Raw genomic sequence first — 20,667 nt, forward strand, 5'->3', positions numbered from 1 at the left:
AGCTAATTTTTGTATTTTTAGGAGAGACAAGGTTTCACCATGTGGGCCAGGCTGGTCTCGAACTCCTGACCTCAAGTGATCCGCCCGCCTCGGCCTCCCAAAGTGCTGGAATTAACAGGCGTCAGTCACTGCACCTGGCCATATATAGGATGTAATAGCACATTTAATACTGATATTACTGAAGGCCAGCATAGTGCTTGAAGTACGCAGTTACACATATGGAGTGATATTCTCCCTGCCTTCATGGATCAAGCCCTCTAGCCTGGCAGCAACCCCATATGGTAGACTGTTGCTGCCCCCCATTTCACAGATGAAGAAATTGAGCCTCCTTCTTGCCAATGGAGCTGGGTTCCAAGCCTAAGCAGTCTGGTCATAGAGTCCATGTTCTTAACTACTATGATCTACTAGTTGCACTCTAACTAGTACAATAGTAACATTGCAGGAAATATTTTTTTCTTTTGAGACAAAGTCTCGCTGTGTAGCCCAGGGTGGAATGCAGTGGTGCGATCACGGCTCACTGCAACCTCCGCCTCCCAGGTTCAAGCGATTCTCCTGCCTCAGCCTCCCCAGTACCTGGGACTATAGGGGTGCACCACCACACCCAGCTAATTTTTGTATTTTTAGTAGAGACGGGGTTTCACCTTGTTGGCCAGGCTGGTCTTGAACTCCTGACTTCAAGTGATCCGCCTGCCTCAGCCTCCCAAAGTGTTGGGATTACAAGTGTGAGCCACTGCACCCGGCTAGGAAAATGTTTTAAACTAAAAACTCAGACAGGCCGGGCACGGTGGCTCACGCCTGTAATCCCAGCACTTTGGGAGGCCAGGGCGGGCAGATCACCTGAGGTGAGGAGTTCGAGAACAGCCTGACCAACAAGGTGAAACCCCGTCTCTACTAAAAATACAAAAATTAGCCAGGTGTGGTGGTGGGCACCTGTAGTCCCAGCTACTCAGGAGGCTGAGGCAGGAGAATTGCTTGAACCCAGGAGGCGGAGGTTGCAGTGAGCCGAGATCGCGCCACTGCACTCCAGCCTGGGTGACGGAGTGAGACTCCGTCTCAAAACAAAACAAAACAAAACCTCAGACACTAAGTGAAAGTGTGGCAGCCTTGTGGGGGTGGAGAGAGGGTGCTGAGACGGAGGGTTTATTAATCTGTGATAGCAGCCAGGAGATCAGGCCCAGAGCAAGCAGGATGCTGGGAGGTGAAACTGAATTCTCCACAGAACACCAGAGGGCTTGAGGGGCTGCAACCTTAATAAAATGTAGCCTAGAAAAAGATCTACCCACTGACAATAAGAGATGACAAGAAAAATTGTCTGGTTCCTCCTGAGCTTGAGGTAGGAAAAAGTGTGCAGTTCTCCTGAGGGCCTCTAGCCATGGGTCTGCTGTAGTCTGGGATTAGATTTGCATTTATAAAGCCTAACCCCACCGATGAGAAAAGTGGCCCCAGGCCCGTGACAGCCCTAGGCTGCCTGGGAGAGCAATGACAAAAATGCTCTGGATAGGGAAATCATCATTAACAATAATTTATCGTATATTTCAAAGTAGCTAGAAGAATTGTAATGTTCCAAATGCAAAGACAATATAAATGTTTGAAGCGATGGGTTTCCCGATTACCCGGATTTGATCAATACACGTTGTGTACAGGGGTCAAAATATCACACATACCCCGAAAGTATGTACGAGTGTTCTATATCAGCAACAATAAACAATGCTCTGGGAGGCATGCCCACGAGCTGGGGTTCTCACAGATAAAGCCTTGCTGGAGATAAACTCATGATCCCAAATTACACAACACACAGAAACAGACCACCCTGAGGGAGGGACAAGCAAACACCACACACACCAGTAGGAAGTTCCTGAGAAACCATTGGAAGGAGACTGTAAAATTAAATTTGCCTCACATAATTAAAGACGTAAAAGAAGGAATCAAATATCGTATTTGCCGGGTGTGGTGCTTCACGCCTGTAATCCCAGCACTTTGGGAGGCCGAGGTGGGCAGATCATGAGATCAGGAGTTCAAGACCAGCCTGGCCAACATGGCAAAACCCCGTCTCTACTAAAAATACAAAAATTACTTTGGGAGGCCAAGGAAGGTGGATCACGAAGTCAGGAGTTCAAGACCAGCCTGACCAACATGGTGAAACCCTGTCTCTACTAAAAATTAGCTGGGCGTGGTGGTGTGCACCTGTAATCCCAGCTACTCAGGAGGCTGAGGCAGGAGAATCGCTTGAACCTGGGAGGTGGAGGTTGCAGTGAGTAAGCCAAGATTGCGCCACTGCACTCCAGCCTGGGTGACAGCCAGACTCCATCTCAAAACAAAACAAACAAACAAAAAAAATTAGCCAGGCGTGGTGGCACATACCTGTAATCCCAGCTACTTGGGAGGCTGAGGCAGAAGAAGCTTTTGATCCCGGGAGGCAGACGTTGCAGTGAGCCAAGTTAATGCCACTGCACCCCAGCCTGGGCGACAGAGTGAGACCCTGTCTCAAAAAAATAAAAACAACAACAACAAAAAAACCCACAAAAATAGAACAAGATGTTGTAAAAGCCAGGTGCCCAATAGGGGAACTTCTTTTTTTTCTTCTTGTTGTGAGACAGTCTCACTCTGTCGCCCAGGCTGGAGTGCAGTGGTGCGATCTCAGCTCACTGCAACCTCTTTCTCCTGGGTTCAAGGATTCTTGTGCCTCGGCCTCCAACTAGCTGAGATTACAGGTGTGTGTTACCACACCTGGCTAATGTTTGTATTTTTAGTAGAGACGGGGTTTCACCATGTAGGCCAGCCTCCTTTCGAACTCCTGACCTCAGGTGATTCACCTGCCTTGGCCTCCCAGAGTGCTGGGATTGCAGGCATGAGCCACCGTGCCCGGCCCCAATAGGGGAACTTCTGATGTGTGGCGTCATCAAGGTGCTCCCCCAGGGAGACAGGATGGTACCATGGAAGCCAGGGCCCTGGGCACAGGGCCTGCAAGTGGAACCGTCTTTCTGGGCACTATCTGGGTTGGAAGAGGACAAAGCTAGGCGGAAGGGGCATCACGTATCTCGGCTTTGATTCCAGCCCCTCCCTTGGTGCTTGGGATTCTGTGTAGAAGTTCTGAGCAACTCCAGCACGTGCCTGGGCATGTCTGAGAGGGTGTCAGGCACCACAGCCCACGCCTGGCAGAGTCACAGTGGCTATGAGCGTGGCTTTCACTTGGGAGAGGGGTGTGGCTTTCACTGGGGAGAGGGGTGTGGCTTTCACTGGGGAGAGGGGTGTGGCTTTCACTGGCTTCTCTGAAAGGGCAAGGCTCCCACCTTAAGGAGAAGCTGAGGGATAAGCATGGCCCTTCTCTATGGAGCATCCACAGATTTGGGGTGGAGGAGGGAAAACATTTTTGTGGTTAAATACACATGGCTCTGTTCCAGACAGAGGAGAAATCCTTTTTTGTTTGTTTGTTTGTTTTGAGATGGGGTCTTGCTCTGTCCATTCAGGTCTCTGCTGTCCATTTTTTTTTTTTTTTTTTTTTTTTTTTTTTGAGACGGAGTCTTGCTGTGTCACCCAGGCTGGAGTGCAGTGGCGCGATCTCGGCTCACTGCAAGCTCCGCCTCCCGGGTTCAGGCCATTCTCCTGCCTCAGCCTCCCGAGGAGCTGGGACTACAGGCGCCCGCCAACACGCCCGGCTAATTTTTTGTATTTTTAGTAGAGACAGGGTTTCACCGTGTTAGCCAGGATGGTCTCGATCTCCTGACCTCGTGATCCGCCCGCCTCAGCCTCCCAAAGTGCTGGGATTACAGGCTTGAGCCACCGCGCCCGGCCTCTGCTGTCCATTTTACAGATGGTAAGACTGAGGCCTTGCACAGGAGTGGGATATGTAGGGTCACCGGCAGAGCAGGACTGTCCCAGTGCATGGGGTAAAGGACACATGCTCACTCACGGAGGCCCTACTGGGTGTTGGCACTGTGTACCCATCTACCCTCTGACCTGGGGCAGAACTACAGGCCAGAATTTCCACCCACATTTTTCAGAAGAGGAACTGGAGGCTCCGAGGGAAAGCTGACTTGCCCAGGTTGTAGGGTGAGTGAGTGGAAGGGCTGAGATCAGAGCCCAGCTGTGACTCTAGAGCCACATGCTTCCCACGGTCAGTAACCCACCAGGGGCGCCTACTTCGTGCCAGGCCCTGAGTCCCAGGCTGCCACTTCCCTTCCCCTGAGAGCCACAAGAGGGCAGTAAAGGGAGGCTCCAGAATCCCCAGGAGGGAGGAGGCCTGAGCCAGGGCCTGGAAGGATGACCTCACCCAGCACGGCCAAGTGGAGCACAGACCAGAGCGACAGGAAGGGGCTGCTCCCCCACTGTGGACGACAACATCGGCCCGGCCCGGTGCTCTGCACCCACACCCGCTGTCTGCCCCTAACCTCACAACAGTGCCCTGGGCAGAGGGCTGGGGGCGGGTGAATGCTGGGCAGTGCCAGGCAGCACAGGCAGTTGGATCGCAGGCAGGAGGTGACCCTCGGGCCTCCTGACCCTGGTCCCCAGGGCTCTTTGCCCTTCCCCATCATCCCCAGGACATTTTCTTTTGAGTCTCACTCTGTTGCCTAGGCTGGAGTACAATGGCTCGAGTTTGGCTCACTGCAACCTCCACCTCCCGGGTTCAAGTGATTCTCCTGCTTCAGCCTCCTGAGTAGCTGGGACTACTCAGCTGCTGCCACCACGCCCAGCTAATTTTTGTTTTTTTTTTTTTTGGTAGAGACAGGGTTTCACCATGTTGGCCAGGCTGGTCTTGAACTCCTGACCTCAGGTGATCCACCCACCTCAGCCTCCCAAAGTGCTGGGATTACAGGCGTAAGCCACTGTGCCTGGCCCTCACCAGCACATTTTCTACCACTCTTGAGGCTGGGTCAGCCTGGCCTCACTGGGCTCACAGGTCAGGCTCTGTGGGCACTGGGGTGGGGGCTGGGGTGGCCACAGGCGGCTTGTTTAACTGAAAAGCCCCAGGCCCCTCCTCAGCCCACCCCTCTGGCCTGGGCCCTCCCAGACCCTCAATCAATTCCAGAAGTCCTCGTTTCAACATCCCCACCCAGTCTGGGGGCACACCCCACCTGTCGCTGCAGTCAAAGCCAATGAAACCAACCCCCGCGAGGGGCCCAGCCACTGTTCCTGGGCTAGGGCTTCTGACGAAGGATCGGGCTGGCCACTCTTCAACCATCCATGAACCCTATCAAGGATGACAGGGGTGGACACAGTTGCTCATCCGCGGAAGCTGCTTCCATTACCCGGCTGGCTCGTGAGTAGGTTTCTCATCTTACTGATGGGGAGACTGAGATTCAGGACGTAGCTAATGAGCCATGGGGAGGGGAGAGGGGGTGACTCTGCAGCCAGGGCTTGGGGCCCCAGAGGGATTGGATCTGAGGCCGATTAGACGACCTGCCTTCAGGGGTCACCAAGGGTCCATGAGTTGCCCTTTGTTGGGGCCTGAGGCAGGGTGGGCTGGGAGGGTGGACACAGTCTCCTGGCTCCTCCCAGCCCCTACCCTCCTTCGGGGTGCTGGGTGTGGGAGGAAGGCTTTGCCCAGCCACCTGGCCCTGGCCCCAAGGGGGCTCCTCATTCAGATCTTCTCAGCAGTTTCTGGTTCTGAGTAACCTAAGTCTGGGCCCTCTGTCTTGTGGTTCTGGGTGTGGGTGGCAGATGGGGTGGGGGCCAAGGCAAGAAGCCTCTTCCTCAGGAGCTGGGGCTGCCAGGTGGCCCTCAAGGTGGGTGGCTATCTCGACTACAAACTCTGTCGCTCCCCAAGCACTGGCTTGGCCCACGCGGATTTCCCCAGACTCAAGGGGCAGGTGACAGGAAGGGGCTCTCCAGGGCTTCACTGCAGGGATAAGGCCAGAGGGTGGCCATGCAGTTCGAAGCTCCCAGCTTCTTGCAGGGAGCCTGAGCAATCAGCTCCCAGGGTGTCTGAGAGGAGAGGCAGGGGACCCAGGGGCCTCTTTGAAACCTCCTGAGTGAATGAAAGCAGAGGCTGGCTTCCTGGCAGAAGGCTCTGTCCTTGGAAGCCAGGCTCAGTTCATGTCCACATGCTCACCCTTCACTTAGTCTGGGATGATCTTCCCTTAAGCCTGGTCTGGTTGGCCAACTCCTATTCATCCTGCAAAACCCTTCTTGGAGTAACCTAATCCACCAAAGTGTTCTCCATAGCCCTGCCCCACCACACACACATCTGTGTTTAGAGGACAGTACTGTCCAGGCCTCCCGCTACAGTGGGCACATTCCCTAGTGGGCTCAGAGAGGCCTTGGGTGGCCCTGCAGAATGAGAGGGGCAATTTCCTTAGGTGGCTCCTGTAATTATAACATGGCTTAGCAGCTACTTAGCTCTGACCACACACCAGGTACTGTGCTTGTCTCTGCGACATTCCCGGGTCAAGACAGCCATCTGCAGCCTCCTTTTAACTCAAGTATTTCTTGAGAACCTCTTATGTGCCAGCCCTGAGCTAAGTGCTGGATTCAAATCTGACCTTGGCCAAATCAGTCACCCCGTGCCAGCCTCCGTGTCTTTACCAGGCTTTCATAATTGCTCTGTGAAAAAGCAGAGTGTGGGGGGTAGGGGGTCTTCATTTCACCTATGGGCACAGAGAGGCCAGCGGGTACACATGGTGGAATCCAGAGCCCTACACCAGATGCTATGTCCAGGCAGCTGACAGCCACGGAGGAAGGTGGATGAAGAGCTCTGGCCGGGGCCTGGATGGGCCTCCTCCCCCTCCCCCTCCTCCTCCCCCCATTCTCTCCACCCTCTGCCTATGGCATCCCCTGTATTAGAATATACATAAGGAGGAAATTCACCTGAGCTCAGTGACCGTGACACTGCCTTCCCATAATCTGCCTGGCACTGTGGCCAGAGGCCATCCTGGAGGGTCCTCTCAGCTTTGGGGCCAGCAGAGCAAGGCAGTGTGGCTAACCTTGACCCTAGCATGCAGGCCTCTCCGCCTGGTTGGGCTGGCCCCTCTCCTGAGGACATCTCAGCTCTGCTGGCCACGCCCCTCTGTAACTCAGTGGGCCAGTGGTGAGGCAGGTCCATGGCCACGTGGAGCAGGTTCCCTCTGTGCTGTCTCCCAGGCCCTGCAGATTCCTACTGTTGCCGGCTCCTCCCTCCAGCCACTGTTCTCTCAGGCCACGGCTCTGGCCACAGCATCCCTTCCACTTTGGCCTCCCTGTGGTTGGGCTTCCTCCTCCTGCCTGCCCTCCAGGCTATGGCCACAGGGACCTCTGAACAGGGCAGTTTGCCCACATCATCTCCTGCCTCAGCCCTCCGTGAGCCCCACAGCCCCCTCTGCACAGCTACACAAGGCACGGGTGTCTCCCTGGGACTCAGTGGCTGCTCTATCCCAGCAGGGCCCCTGGTCCCATAAGGCTGGAAAACACAGAGTCAAACAAAGTTCACCAGCCATCCTTGCCTTCCCAGAGCTGTGCCTGCGCTGTCTGCTGGACTCTTCAAAATGGGATGTTGGAGTGCAGTGGCGCAATCTTGGCTCACTGCGACCTCTGCCTTCCGGTTTCAAGCGATTCTCCCGCCTCAGCTTCCTGAGTAGCTGGGATTACAGGCACCCACCATCATGCCCGGCTAATTTTTGTATTTTTAGTAGAGACGGGGTTTCACCACGTTGGCCAGGCTGGTCTCAAACTGCTGACCTCATGATCTGCCCGCCTCGGCCTCCCAAAGTTCTGGGATTAGAGGCATGAGCCACTGCGCCTGGCCTCCCAAACTTTTTTTTTTAACTAACATTCTGCAAAGCACTTCCCAGAGTTCCCAGGAACCCAGTCAAAGGAAGGCTGGCCCGCCGGGTGAACAGCCACCATCCTGCGGATTCCTACTATGTGGCAGGCATGTGCCGAGCCCTTCATGGGCTGGTGTCATTTGAGCCTCACATAGAGGCCAGGAGAGGAGGATCAGCACCTCAGCTCTGCAGAGGCAGGGGCCGAGAGAGAAGAGACTCAGGAACCACTGGCGGCACAGTAGGGTGAGGAAGGCAGAGCCGCTGTGGTGCTAGCCTGGCAGACAACCGTGGCCCTGGAATGCCAGGGTCCAGTGAGAGCTGCATGATGGATGCATGAATGTGGAGACCACATTGTAGTCCGACCCTGCTCTGTCCAGGTCCCGCAGCCTGTGCCCCAGCCCTGCCCTGCCCTGCCCCAGGCTCTCAAATCCCACCTTGTCTCCTTCCTCTGTCACACACTGTCACCACTGTGTCACCTTGAGTTCTTGGGGACTCTTAGCCTCTAGGCAGGCAGCTAGGCTTTGGCAGGGAGCCAGGAACCTGCCCTGGTGTGTGTGTGGGGGGGTCTCAGGCCAGATGTCCATCCCCTACCCTCCCAACCAGGGGATCTGCAGCTCAGAGAGACATCCCAGCCCACCTGCTGTGGTGGGCAGGCATGGGAAGACGCAGCAGCTCCCATGGGAAAGTCGGGCACCCAGGGTGGGGAGGACAAAGGCTGGTGAGCCCTGCTATGGGACCTCCATGGAGGCAGCGCTGCCACAGCTGCAGCTCTGGGATGCCCACCTCCTGGCTGGGCTGTGGCAGGACCCCTTGCTGCCCCACCAGGCGGGGACCTGCCCTCCTGTTAGGTTCAGACGCTTGCTTCTGTCCCCATCCCCCATCCTTCCCCATCCCCCCTTTCCTTCTACTAAACGTGCACTTTAGGGTGGGAGAGGGGCATGCCATTCCGGGGGCTGTGCCCGGCATTTTCTATACATCCTCACAGGAAGCCACGGGGCAGGTGCCCTTCTGCCCATTTCAAAGATGAAGTATCTGAGACTCAGAGAGGTAGAGCAAACTGTCAAAAGTTGCACAGCTGGAAACTGGTAGAGCTGGAACTTGAACCCTGCACCCTGTGACCCTAAAGGGCCACATCAGTATCTGTGCCCTATGGCCCCGAGCACCCTCCATTCTGAGAAACGTTTGTTGAGTGAACAAAGTAGAAAGCCCCAAATCACAGCAGCTCCCAGGAGGGACTGACATCAGTGCTCACCCCACCAAACCCACTCACTCAGGCTGAGGTCCAGCCCTCCCTCCCCGTGGGTCTCTCGCCATCCTACTCACCTTCCCCCAAGTTTCCAGCCACACTGCACTCACCCTTGCCCACACACCTGCCTCCTTCGTAGCCACCCTTCAGCACAGTGGCACCTGTACAAGCCCTCAGGCTGGGCCGGTGTCTTCTCCCGACTTCCCAAGCCCCAGGCTTCCCTCTGCGAAAGTTCCAATCACACCATGGCTCTATGTCTTCTGACCAGCCTGCCCCATCAGACTGAGTGTCCCAGAGGGGAGAGGCTGAGTCTTACTATTATTATTATTTTGAGACGGAGTTTCGCTCTTGTTGCCCAGGCTGGAATGCAATGGGGCGATCTCGGCTCACGGCAACCTGCGCCTCCTGGGTTCAAGCGCTTCTCCTCCCTCAGCCTCCTGAGTAGCTGGGATTACAGGCATGCACCACAATGCCTAGCTAATTTTTTTTTTTGTATTTTTAGTAGAGATGGGGCTTCTCCGTGTTGGTCTGGTTGGTCTCAAACTCCTGACCTCAGGTGATCCACCCGCCTTGGCCTCCCAAGGTGCTGGGATTACAGGCATGAGTCACTGCACCTGGCCGGGGCTGTGTCTTTGTGGCAGTTGCCCCCCAGTGTTACTGGGCTCTCAGTGCATGCTCAGAGTCACTGGAGGGACTCTAAAAATTTGAAAAATACAAAAACGATGGAAGAAGAAACAAACCACCAGAAAATTACTGCTCCCCATCTCAGTTCGTTTCATTTGGGTCTTTTTTCATTTGGGTTTCAATTGCATTGTCTGTGCATTTGTGGGACACCACTGTAAGCATCCTAAGAACACAAGCCTGCCCCTGCCCGCCTCCCTTGCAGGAATAAATGCTGCGTTTGCAGAATGGACCTGGGGTGGCCCCACGCATCTCCTGAGGTCTAGGAGAGCGGGGAGTCACTCGGTCGTCACTCAGCTACAAGGGAAGAGGTTCAGATCTGGAGGCCGGTGCTCCTGACCCCCCAGGGCGCTGACTCCCATGGCAGTCTCTTTCAAGGCCCCAGAAATCTTAATTTTCCACTGTCCAGCTGACCATCCATCATCCCGGAAGGCCAGGAAACCAGAGGCCCCGCCTGCACAGATGGTTCACAGAAGCAGCGAGTGCCCCACCCGCGTGCACCCTGCAGGCTTCCTCCTGTCCCCTAACGCAGGTGCCCTGATGTCTGTCGCTCACTTGTGCTCTCCATTCATCGAATGCTGCTGGGGTCCCACTCTGTGCCAGCCCCTAGCTGAGCCCTGGGACCCAGAGATGAATCACACAGAGCAGCCCCAGGCTGTCGGGGAGACCTGGGAACAGGACAGAGAAGCTCTGCATGACATGCGCTGGCCCAAAGGCATGAGCAGAGCCCAGGGTGAGATGGCACTGGGAGGGCCATGGGTCCGCCCGGCCTGCGGTGAACAGGAGGCAGCCAGGAAGGCTTTCTAGAGGAGGATGCCTTCCAGCAGCGGCTTAAAGAACTAGTAGGCAGGGCGCGGTGGCTCACACCTGTAATCCCGGCACTTTGGGAGGCAGAGGTGGGTGGATCACCTGAGATCGGGAGTTTGAGACCAGCCTGGCCAACATGGTGAAACTCCATCTCTACTAAAAATACAAAAGTAAGCCAGGTGTGGTGGCGCGCGCCTGTAACCCCAGCTACTCGGGAGGCTCAGGCAGGAGAATCGCTGGAGGCGGAGGTTGCAGTGAGCCGAGATTGCGCCACTGCACTCCAGCCTGAACAACAAGAGTGATACTCCATCTCGAAAAACAAACAAACAAACAAAAAAAAGAGCCAGCAGAAGCCCAGCAGGTGAAGGATGACAGGAAAATCAGACGAGGCGTAGGAACGGCAGGAGGAAGGCCCAGAGGAGAGAAGGCTGAGAGTGAGCAGGAAGAGACTGCATGTCCGGGCAGGTGGTGAGCGGGTGCAACAAGGGCCCAGCCCAGGACTGGGCATTGGAGATGACCTGACCACCCACGGGGTTCTCATCAAGAGCCTGCATGCAGCCCGCTCCCTCTCACAGCTGCTGTATGCGTGACTCTGGGGACCAGCACTTCCCTTCAGAACTCGAAGCACCTTAGGCAAAACTTCCACCTTAAAACCAACCGGTCCTTGAGGCCCCCAGCACCAGCTCCTGGTTATTCACTGGACAAGCCAATGCAAAACCTGCCAGGGCCTCTCTGGAAACAGGAGCCGGTGCAAAGGCTGATCCGTGCCCGCAGGCTTTGGTGGATGTGAGGCCGTGATCAAGAATAAGGACACAGGTGTGATCCTTGCTTGCTCAGAGAAAGAGCCAAGTTTATCCCGAATTCACAAATTAGAGACCGAGGCTCAGAGAGGTGAAGCACCTGTCCAAGGTCACACAGCATGTGAGCAGGCCCAGGCACTGAGCCCACCCCTCTGATTCTCCTTACCATGGCATAAGCTACCCTAGGGCAGGTCCATCTGACACGTCCCCCGCTGGTCCCTGGAGCCTTGAGAGCTGGCCTGTGGCCAGGGCACCCAGAATGTTTTTTATGAATGAGTGAACAAAAGAATCTGAACCCCCTTGCCCTTCGTCCCACCCCACGCAGCAGTAGGAAGAAGCCATCTGCTACTGTTTTTTGTTATTGCTGCTCCTCTAAAAATCGAAAGCACAAACCTGAAGTCACAGCACTGTGTCACATCAGGGCGGACAGACACCCCAGTCCTGATTCAGGGCTGAAACGGAGTGGGGTTCCTCCAGGGCAGGGGCACACAGCAGGGTCTTGGAGTCAGACAGACCAGGGCCAAACCTCTGCTCAGCCGCTAAGGGCTACGAGACCCTACACGCCGCGCCCCCTCTCCACGCCCAGGCGTCCCCACCGCTAAAACCAGACGCAAAGAGTGCCTACCTTGCTGGGTGCCGAGAGGACTCAGGAGGTGGGATGCTGCCAGGGTGGGCACAGGTGGAATCCTAGCCCACGGGTCTCCTCTGCCTGCGACCTTGGCTGAGGTCTGCACCCTCCTGGGGGTGAGCTCTGAAACCCTGCTCCGCACTAAGCACGCTGGATGCCTGGCCCTGTGGGGAGCCGAATGGCTTACATGTTAGGAGGTGTTCGCATGGCCAAAGGGCAGAGGGGGCCCAGGAGCTTGAGGGCAGGTGGCTCACTGGGCTCCCCCATGACTCAGCAGAACTCAGGCTGCAGGCTCGGGTGGGATCTGCCCCCGACTGCACCCTGTGCAGGGAAGCCCAGCTGCTGGCTGATAAATATTTTATCACTGCTCACAGAGCAGTCCCCAGGAAGGCGCCTGCAGCCTCCAAGCCCACAGAGCACCCCTTCCTGCCTGGACAGAAGGAACTGGCCAGGGCCAAGGTGCAGGGTGGGGTCAGGAGCCCAGACAGCTCATTCCTGCCCTGCTGACTTCAGGTCAGCTCAGCACACGCCCCTAAGCCCCACCCACACTCCACTCTGCCCCATGTTGGGTGCTGGGCTCAGACTGCTATGCCCCTTGGACAGCCCCACTCCTCCTCTTCACCCCACCTAGGACACCAGCCCTCTGCCCGTTGGCCCAGTCAAACCCCCCATCCTGCTGGCCCAGGGCCATTGCCACCTCCTTTAGGAAGCATTCCTGGATCCTCCCTTTCTGTTGTATGACTGAGGGGAGGCCCATCACACTCTCTGAGCCAGTTTTTTCTTTTCTTTTCTTCTCTTCTCTTCTTTTTCTTTTCTTTTCTCTTTTTTTTTTTTTTTTGAGACAGGGTCTCACTCTGTTGCCCAGGCTGAAAAGCAGTGGTGCAATCATAGCTCACTGCAGCCTTGACCTCCCGGGCTCAGGTGATCCTCCCACCTCAGCCTCCCGAGTAGCTAAGACCACAAGTGCATGCCACCATGCCCGGCTCACTCATTTTTTTTTGTATTTTTAATAGAGACTGGGTCTTGCTATGTTGCCCAGGCTTGGCTTAAACTCCTGGGCTCAAGTGATCTGCCCGCCTTGACCTCCTAAAGTGCTGGGGTTGCTGACGTGAGCCACTGCGCCCAGCCTTTTTTGTTTTTGATTTTTCTTTTTCTTTTCACTGTCCCAGGTTCAGTAACTTGCCCATCTGAGCCAGTTTCTACAACGGAGCTAAGGATCCCCGCTCATGGGGGACAAAATGAGATTGTGCCAATCAAGTTCTCCCAGCACCTCGCCCACACAGAGACTCATTCTATTTGGGGGAAACCGAACATCAGGAATCAAATCATAAACATGACTGAGTGTGGCTAGGAGTGGGGCACAGGACTGCAGAGAATCTGGCTCCTGTCTGCAAGGATCCACAATTTAATCAGGATATGTGACCCAAATAACAATAATAATAACAGCAACAGTAACAATAGCCACCGAGTTTTAAGCCCCGCCGCATGCCAGACACTTCACATCCCATCTCCTCGTTTACTCCTCCCAGAACCCCTAGGACATGGGTTGCTTCTTGCTCCCATTTGACAGCAGAGCAGGAAACTGAGATGCAGAGAGGGTGAGAGCCCTGCCTGGGGTCACACAGCTTTTCACATCATTGTGCACGTGAAGGCCCCACTGAAAGGGAGGCTCCAAGACAAATGACAGAACATCCATGGGACAGACACCGTGCAGCTGCTAAAAACTCAGCATGACTGCTCATGAGCTCCTGGGCTGCTTAGGGACAGGGAAGATGCTCACGATATCACATCCAGTGAAAAAAGCAGAACAGGCCAGACGTGGTGGCTCATGCCTGTAATCCCAGCACTTTGGGAGGCCAAGGCAGGAGGAAAGTTTGAGCCTAGGAATTCAAAACCAGCCTGGGCAATGTGGCAAAACCCCATTTCTTTCTTTCTTTTTTTTTTTGAGACAGCGTCTTGCTCTGTCACCTGGGCTGGAGTGCAGTGGCGAGATCTCGGCTCACTGCAACCTCTGCCTCCCAGGTTCAAGCAATTCTCCTGCCTCAGCCTCCCGAGTAGCTGGGATTACAGGTGTACACCACCATGCCCGGCTAATTTTTGTATTTTTTAGTAGAGACTGGGTTTCACCATGTTGGCCAAGCTGGTCTTGAACTTTTTTTTTTTCTTTTTTTTTTTAGACAGAGTCTCTCTCTGTCGCCCAGGCTGGAGTGCAGTGGCGATCTTGGCTCACTGCAACCTCTGCCTCCCGGGTTCACGCCATTCTCCTGCCTCAGCCTCCCTAGTAGCTGGGACTACAGGTGCCCGCCACCACGCCCAGCTAATTTTTGTATTTTTAGTGGAGATGGGGTTTCACCGTGTTAGCCAGGATGGTCTCGATCTCCTGACCTTGTGATCCACCCGCCTCAGCCTCCCAAAGTGCTGGGATTACAGGCGTGAGCCACCCCACTCGGCCTGGTCTTGAACTCTTGACCTCAGGCGATCCACCCACCTCAGCCTCCCAAAGTGCTGGGGTTTACAGGCATGAGCCACCGCGCCCGGCTGCAAAACCTCATTTCTACAAAAAAACAAAAATAAAAATAAACCTAAAAAACCAAAAACCAAAAACAAATAAAAACATTGGTAGGGTGTGGTGGTGCGTGCCTGTGGTCCCAGCTACCTGGAATGCGGTGATTGTGCCACTGCACTCCAGCCTGGGGGAAAGAGCAAGGCACTGTCTAAAAAAAAAAAAAAAAAAAAAAAAAAAGAAAAGAAAAGAAGAAGAAAGCAGGATACAGAACCGTAGAGCTGTAGGTGTGGTGCTGCAATGACGCTCTGCAACAGGACTTCTACCTCAGAACAAATTGACTGGAAATGAATATGTTTAGGGAGAGAGGCTGCAGGCAGAATCAGAGCCCGTTCTCCAGACTCTGTCCAATATGGTGATGTTGGTTTTATGTTTAAAATTCCCCTTAGAAAGAGGATTTGTCCACCCCAAGGCTTTTTGAGCAGCTACTGTCTGTCCTCTTTGTTGGGCATTGTTCTCCTCTGGCAGCCTCAGGTGTGGCCTGTGGAAGGCATAAGTAGAACATGGGCCCACCCTCTCCCAGCCGTAGGTAGATCTCCTGGCCCCTCCACCACGGCACAACCAAAGCCACGCTCAGGATCTTCTCCCTGTCTTCCCTTGCCATGTGAGGTCGATTTACCAGGGACCATCACCACCACCCACCCAAGCCCTAGACTAACAGTCATAGGGGCTTAGAGAGTAGTGAGCTCTCCGTTACTGAGAATAGTCAAGTAGGGAGCCACACATCTATCCACCAAGAAGTGGCCACAACGGATGGCTTTCTGTTCATCTAAATCAGACCCAAATGCCTTACCAGTGGGTGACCTTGGCCAAGATACTGATATCTTTGTATCCTACCTTCCTGGTCTGTACAATGGGATGAGGATAGAACAGTGAACTCAGAGGCCGTTCAGAGGGTTAAAAGAGGGCAGGTAGGTAAACTTCTAAGATGCTGTCCAGTGCCTCCCAAGAGCTGCCTAGGCACTGGCCATTATTATTTGGCAGCTTTATCCTACTCACCCCAGGAGCTATGCAGGCAGAAATCAAAATTCCTGTTTCACAGATGAGAAAACTGAGGCACGGAGAGTAACATCCTCAGACTCAAAGGGGCTGTAAGCAGTGGAACCAGGGCCAGAACTCGGGTCTTCTGGCACTAAGTGGGGACTATGCCCCCAGGCTAGGTCCTCTCTCCCTTCATGTCTCTGGCCTGGATTCTCTTCTGGGCACTAGGTGGATTACTTTTGCTGGGGAAACTGCTTTTGCAACCCAGTGAAGGCCTTTAACCAACCCAGCAGATGGCACAGAAAGCACAGCCTTAAGAACCTTCCAGAAAATGAGCAGGACTCATGCTGGGGTCAGAGGAGCCCGCCATGGTGGTTCCTGATGGCAAGGCTCTGTGGCGGTATTTCCCGACCTTCGCGCATGCTGTGTGGTGGGGTGGAGCATGCAGACCCAGGTTTGAGTCCCAGCCCTGCCCCCTTGCTATGGCTCTGGGCAGTCACTTGGTCTCCCTGAGCCTCAGTTTGCCCACCTGTCAACTGGGCAGGGCCATGCCCACCTCGTGGGCTGGCTGGGAGGAGTAGGTGAGACAGTGCCTGCGAAGGTCTATGCACAGGGGCTGGCTGGCAGGACAGGAGCTTAGAAGATGGCAGGCAGCCCCTCCCTTCCAGAGGGGAGCCCACGCTTGGGAGTCAGAACTCAGGACAGCAATGTCCTCTGTGCCGAGACAAATACGTGTGTTTTCTTGATATCTTTTATTTTATTTATTTATTTATTTATTTAGAGACAGTGTCTCACTCTGTCTTGCCCAGGCTGGAGTGCACTCGCGCAATCTCAGCTCACTACAGCCTCTGCCTCCTGGGTTCAAGCAATTCTCCTGTCTCAGCCTCTCAAGTAGCTGGGACTACAGGCATGTGCCACCACGCCTGGCTAATTTTGTATTTTTAGTAGAGATGGGGTTTCACCATGCTGGCCAGCCTGCTCTCGAACTCCTGACCCCAGGTGATCCACCTGCCTCAACCTCCAAAACTGCTGGGATTACAGGGATGAGCCACCATGCCCGGCCATCTTGACATCTTTTAAACAAGGACTTGGCCCTGCCCCATCCCCACTTGCCCCAGCATGTGGGTACTGCTGTAACACAATAGCAAACTCCATCTCTGTCCCTACTCCTCTGGGGCAGGGGACAGAAGGGCACACGCATCAGTTGAGGGCTTCCTTGTGCCAGGCCCAGAGTGAGCACTGTATTCATCTCATTGCCTGTACCCTTAGGGCCACCCCAACATTAACATTAATACCAATACCAACGCCACGGCTGATGCCAAGGCAGGGTTATCACAGGATCACGACACTACAAGACCACAGCGCTACAAGACTAGGCACCACAAGGCTATGTCACTAGAAGAGCACATCACTATAGCAAGACCACGTGGCTACAGGATGACATTACTACTTTACACAACTCACAGGGAACAGTCCTAACTGGGACCGTTCAAGCTCGACATGAAGTCGCTTAACTCTCACAGCAGCCTACAGCCTAGAGTGCGACAGGAATCACTATTTCTTCGATGAAGAAGTGGAGGCAGACAGAGGTTAAGTAACTTGCCAAGATCTCCAGAGAGGTGGGACAGGATTCGAACCCAGGCAGCTGGCTCCAGAACCCACCCCCTCAGTCGCCTAAGCTGTTTATTCCAATCTGCACCTTGCAATGAGAGAACTGAAGCTCAGGGAGCTTAGACAGTTTTCCCACAGTAGGTGGCCCTAACTCTGGGATCCCTAACCTTTCCCCTCTCCCTGGCTCCTGAAGGCTCCTCCTGCTGGGCCACCAGAAGCTGAGGGTCCGAGGGTCTGCAGCCAAGCCTCTGGGTGGCAGCAGCACCAGGGCTGCTCTCCCAGACTGAGGGTTTCTGAAGTCACCGAGAAATATGCTCACCAGACTTCCAAGCCCCCGTGCCACCACGTGCTCCCCAGCAAGATTCAATTTTAAGACACAAGAAAAAAGAGAGATGTGGTTAAAATAAAAAATGAGGGCTGTCTTGTCACCAAGAAGCCACCTCTTTGTTCAGCTAAACCATGTCTTCATAATGGCCCAAGATTCTGATTCACATTTCTTGCGTCTAATCCAAGAGATGGCTGGTCCTGTTCCGCACTGGCCCCCTGCGGCCCCCCTGGGCTTCAGGATGAGGGTCTTGAAGCAGGATGCCCTGACCCTGCTGTTTGAGCCTGTGGGCGACCCACACCGCCATCTGATCTGGATAGCATCGCATTCACACGGCATCGGTAGCCTGTCCGTTTCTGCGTGGGTCTTTCTATGTTGAGGGGACCTCCTTCCAACTGTGGGGCCTGGGGAAGGTCTTCATGAATGAGTGAATGAATGAATGAATGAATGCCTCTCCTTCTCTACGGGAGTCTCATGAGAGCTCTGTTCTTCTCACACATGTCCCAGAAGACGGTTTTGTTCACATCCACAAACGTCCACAACTTGGGGCACCCGGAGAGGGGCTGGTGTTCCTATTTCCTTCTCGTCACCCGCCCCTCCTGGTGTCTGCGCCCCTGACTTGCTGGGCATGAGCAGGAAAGCTGGCACCACACCACGCTGCCTGCCTCTGCCAGGCGGTTCTGCGTTACTGTCCCCAGGCCTTTTAGGCCATCCATTAGAAACAAAAAACCCATTAGCTCACAAATGTTTCTGCACAGGCTGCTTTCCCTGCTGGTGAGGAATTAAGTCCATGCGAGTGTCCCCACCGCTACCCAGTTAAAACAGCCAAGACACAGAAGTGCCAGCCCTTCCCACGGCTAATCCACCCACACCATGGTGTGCTTGCGACGTGGGGCACCACACTTCTTTGGACCTCCCTGACTGCCCCTGTGGGTGGATGAGTGGGGGTAATATGATGATCCCCAGTTTTCAGGTGAGTAACCCAAGGACCAGAGAAGCAAAGTGACCTGTCCAGGGCCACACAGCCAGCCAGTGCTGGAGCTGGGATCCTGACTCAGGCCTGCTGGACTTCACAGCAATCCCCGCCCCACAATTTAAACAAAGGGCTCAGAATCCCAGACTGCTCAGCAGGAAAGGCCCCTGGGGAGGCCATAACCTCCTCTGACTGCTGGGGGACTTGGGCTCCAAGAGGGGAGCAGCTTGCTCAGGGACACAGCAAAGTTGTAGACCCCAGGATGGGCCCTTCTTGGTCCTCTTCGCTGCCCGCCAGCCGGAGGGAGGTAGATGACTTTGTCCCCCTCATCCCATGTTACCACCCAGCGGTGCTCACACCTTAATGTGCATTAGAATGACGATGGGGGACTTACAAAATGCAGATTCCTGGTGCCCCCTTACCAGCTCAGGACAGGGACCAGGAATTGACATTTTATCAAGCACTGTCATCAACGAGGATGATCTGGGGGTCCAGGACCTCACTTGGAGAGCCCCAGCTTACCCCCAGGATTCTCGAGGCTGCGCCCAGCGCAGAAGGCCCGAGGGGCCACAGGGAGGCGCCCTCCCGCCTCCAGATCCAGCCCAGGGAATAGGACTTACCACCCTCCCACCAAGAGCATCACTAATCACCTTGCAGCTGGGCCACCCCACACGGTCCTCATGGCCTCTGTCCACAGATGTCACTCCCACCCATGCCAGTGGTAGGGAAGTGGAGGCCGCTTGGAGGAAGTGACCCAGTCGCTGGGACCACATCCTGTGTGTGACCTTTGGACCTGGGACCCTCCCCCAGCCTTCTACCTTGGCTCTGGTGGAAAAAAATCTTAGAAAGCGTCAGGCTCTGCTCATGGGAACAGGGTCTAGAAATCCATCTGATTAGGTCAGAGGCGCAGACCCGTGGCCAGGCAGACCTGCCTAGTGTCCCCACCTGCCAAGGGATGGTGAGGGTGTCTCCCCAGGCTCTGACCTTACAGACCGCTAAGCGCTCCAGCCCTGGAGCCTCTGCCCCCGGGTCTGCCTGCTGCCTCCACCTGCCCCCACCCACTCTGCAGGGCCAGCTACCAGCCAGGAAGTGGCTGGAGGCCCAGGCCAGAGGCCAGAGGGGTGGGGGCCACAGGCTGAGCCAGGACAGGGCTCAGAAAGGAAGGGGGTCCCCCATCCTCGACCATCTTTGTTTGCCCTATTAAGGGGGGCAATGGCGAGGGAGGGGAGAGCTGCCATGGGGAGGGAGCGGTGTCGGGGAAGGAGATGGGGACACGGGGCAGCTGGACGGAGACCCACCCACATAGACGCGGACAAACTCAGAGATAGAGGGAAGGGGGCGGGGCGAGGGGCGCGCGACAGAGGCTGGGAGAGAACGAGCTCGGGAGGTCCCGGGAGACTGGGGTGGGAGAGGCTGGACCCTCATCCAAGGGGTCCGCCCCTGCCCCGCAGATTCCGTCCGACCCCTACCCCACCCTACGGCCCCGCAGTCGGCGTCGCGCGCGCGCGCCTACGCGCGCACACACATGCGCGCGCCGCTCCGCCGGCACCGCCCCGGGGCGCCCCCTTTCGCAGGGGCGCGCGTGCCGCCCCCCAACCCCAGCCAACCGGTCCCCTCTCCGGCCGGGCCTCTGGACCCGTAGCCGCCGCTCACCTCGGTCCGCGCGCCGCCGCCGCCGCCACCGCGCAGAGCCGGAGCCGGAGCCCGGGGCCGGGGGAGGGGGCCGCGGAGGCCCCGCCCCGCCCCGCTCCGCCGCGTCCCGCCCCTCGGGCCCGCGCGGGGGCGCCCGCAGCCGCCGCAGCCCCCAGGGACTCGGGGCGCTGCAGGAGAGACTCGCCCAAGTGCTGCAAGCGGGTCTGCGGGCACGCCCACCCGAGTCCGCCGGAGCTGGGGGCTGGCGCTTGGGCCCCCTCCCGGCCTCCGCCCCTGAGCACTGCGCAGGCTGTGGGTGGCGCCCGCCGGGGCAGGGGGCGTCCCGGGTCACCCGGCGGCCCGGATCGGCCCGTGACGCCCTCACCCCACCCCTTGGCGGGCCGCAAACGTCCAGAGAGCGCCCCGTCCCCAAGCCCCGACCTGAGCGGGGCGCTAGAAGCCGGGAGGACAAATCAGACGGTCAGACTCAGTCCCTGTCCCGGGGATCGGGGTCCAGCCGCAGGCGGAGCGGGGAGGGAGGGGAAGACGAATGGGCCTGACACCAAAAACAGCCCAGGGGTGTGGTTCTCAAAGTGTGTCCTCCGTTACTGCAGAGTCCCTGGCCTCACCCCGGACCTACAGAAGCAAAACTCTGTAGGGGTTGGGCCCCCTATTTTAACAAGC

The 20,667-nt window shown here is 56.0% G+C and overlaps 1 protein-coding gene across 3 annotated transcripts in view; it reads right to left on the reverse strand.

Moving 5' to 3' along the window:
* The window catches only part of PRR5 (proline rich 5), a 71,424-nt gene extending 51,213 nt beyond the window's left edge, over positions 1-20,211 (reverse strand). For 2 of the 3 annotated variants that reach the window (XM_063622978.1, XM_063622976.1), the window contains exon 1: positions 11,896-12,348. The gene's annotated coding sequence lies outside the window, so the exon portion shown is untranslated. Of the gene's footprint in view, positions 1-11,895; positions 12,349-20,004 lie in introns of those variants that run through there. The other variant, XM_063622975.1, reaches the window with a different exon arrangement.
* Between the last annotated feature and the right edge of the window lie 456 nt (positions 20,212-20,667).

Source organism: Symphalangus syndactylus, chromosome 18 (assembly GCF_028878055.3).
Source record: "Symphalangus syndactylus isolate Jambi chromosome 18, NHGRI_mSymSyn1-v2.1_pri, whole genome shotgun sequence".
Taxonomy (NCBI): domain Eukaryota; kingdom Metazoa; phylum Chordata; class Mammalia; order Primates; family Hylobatidae; genus Symphalangus; species Symphalangus syndactylus.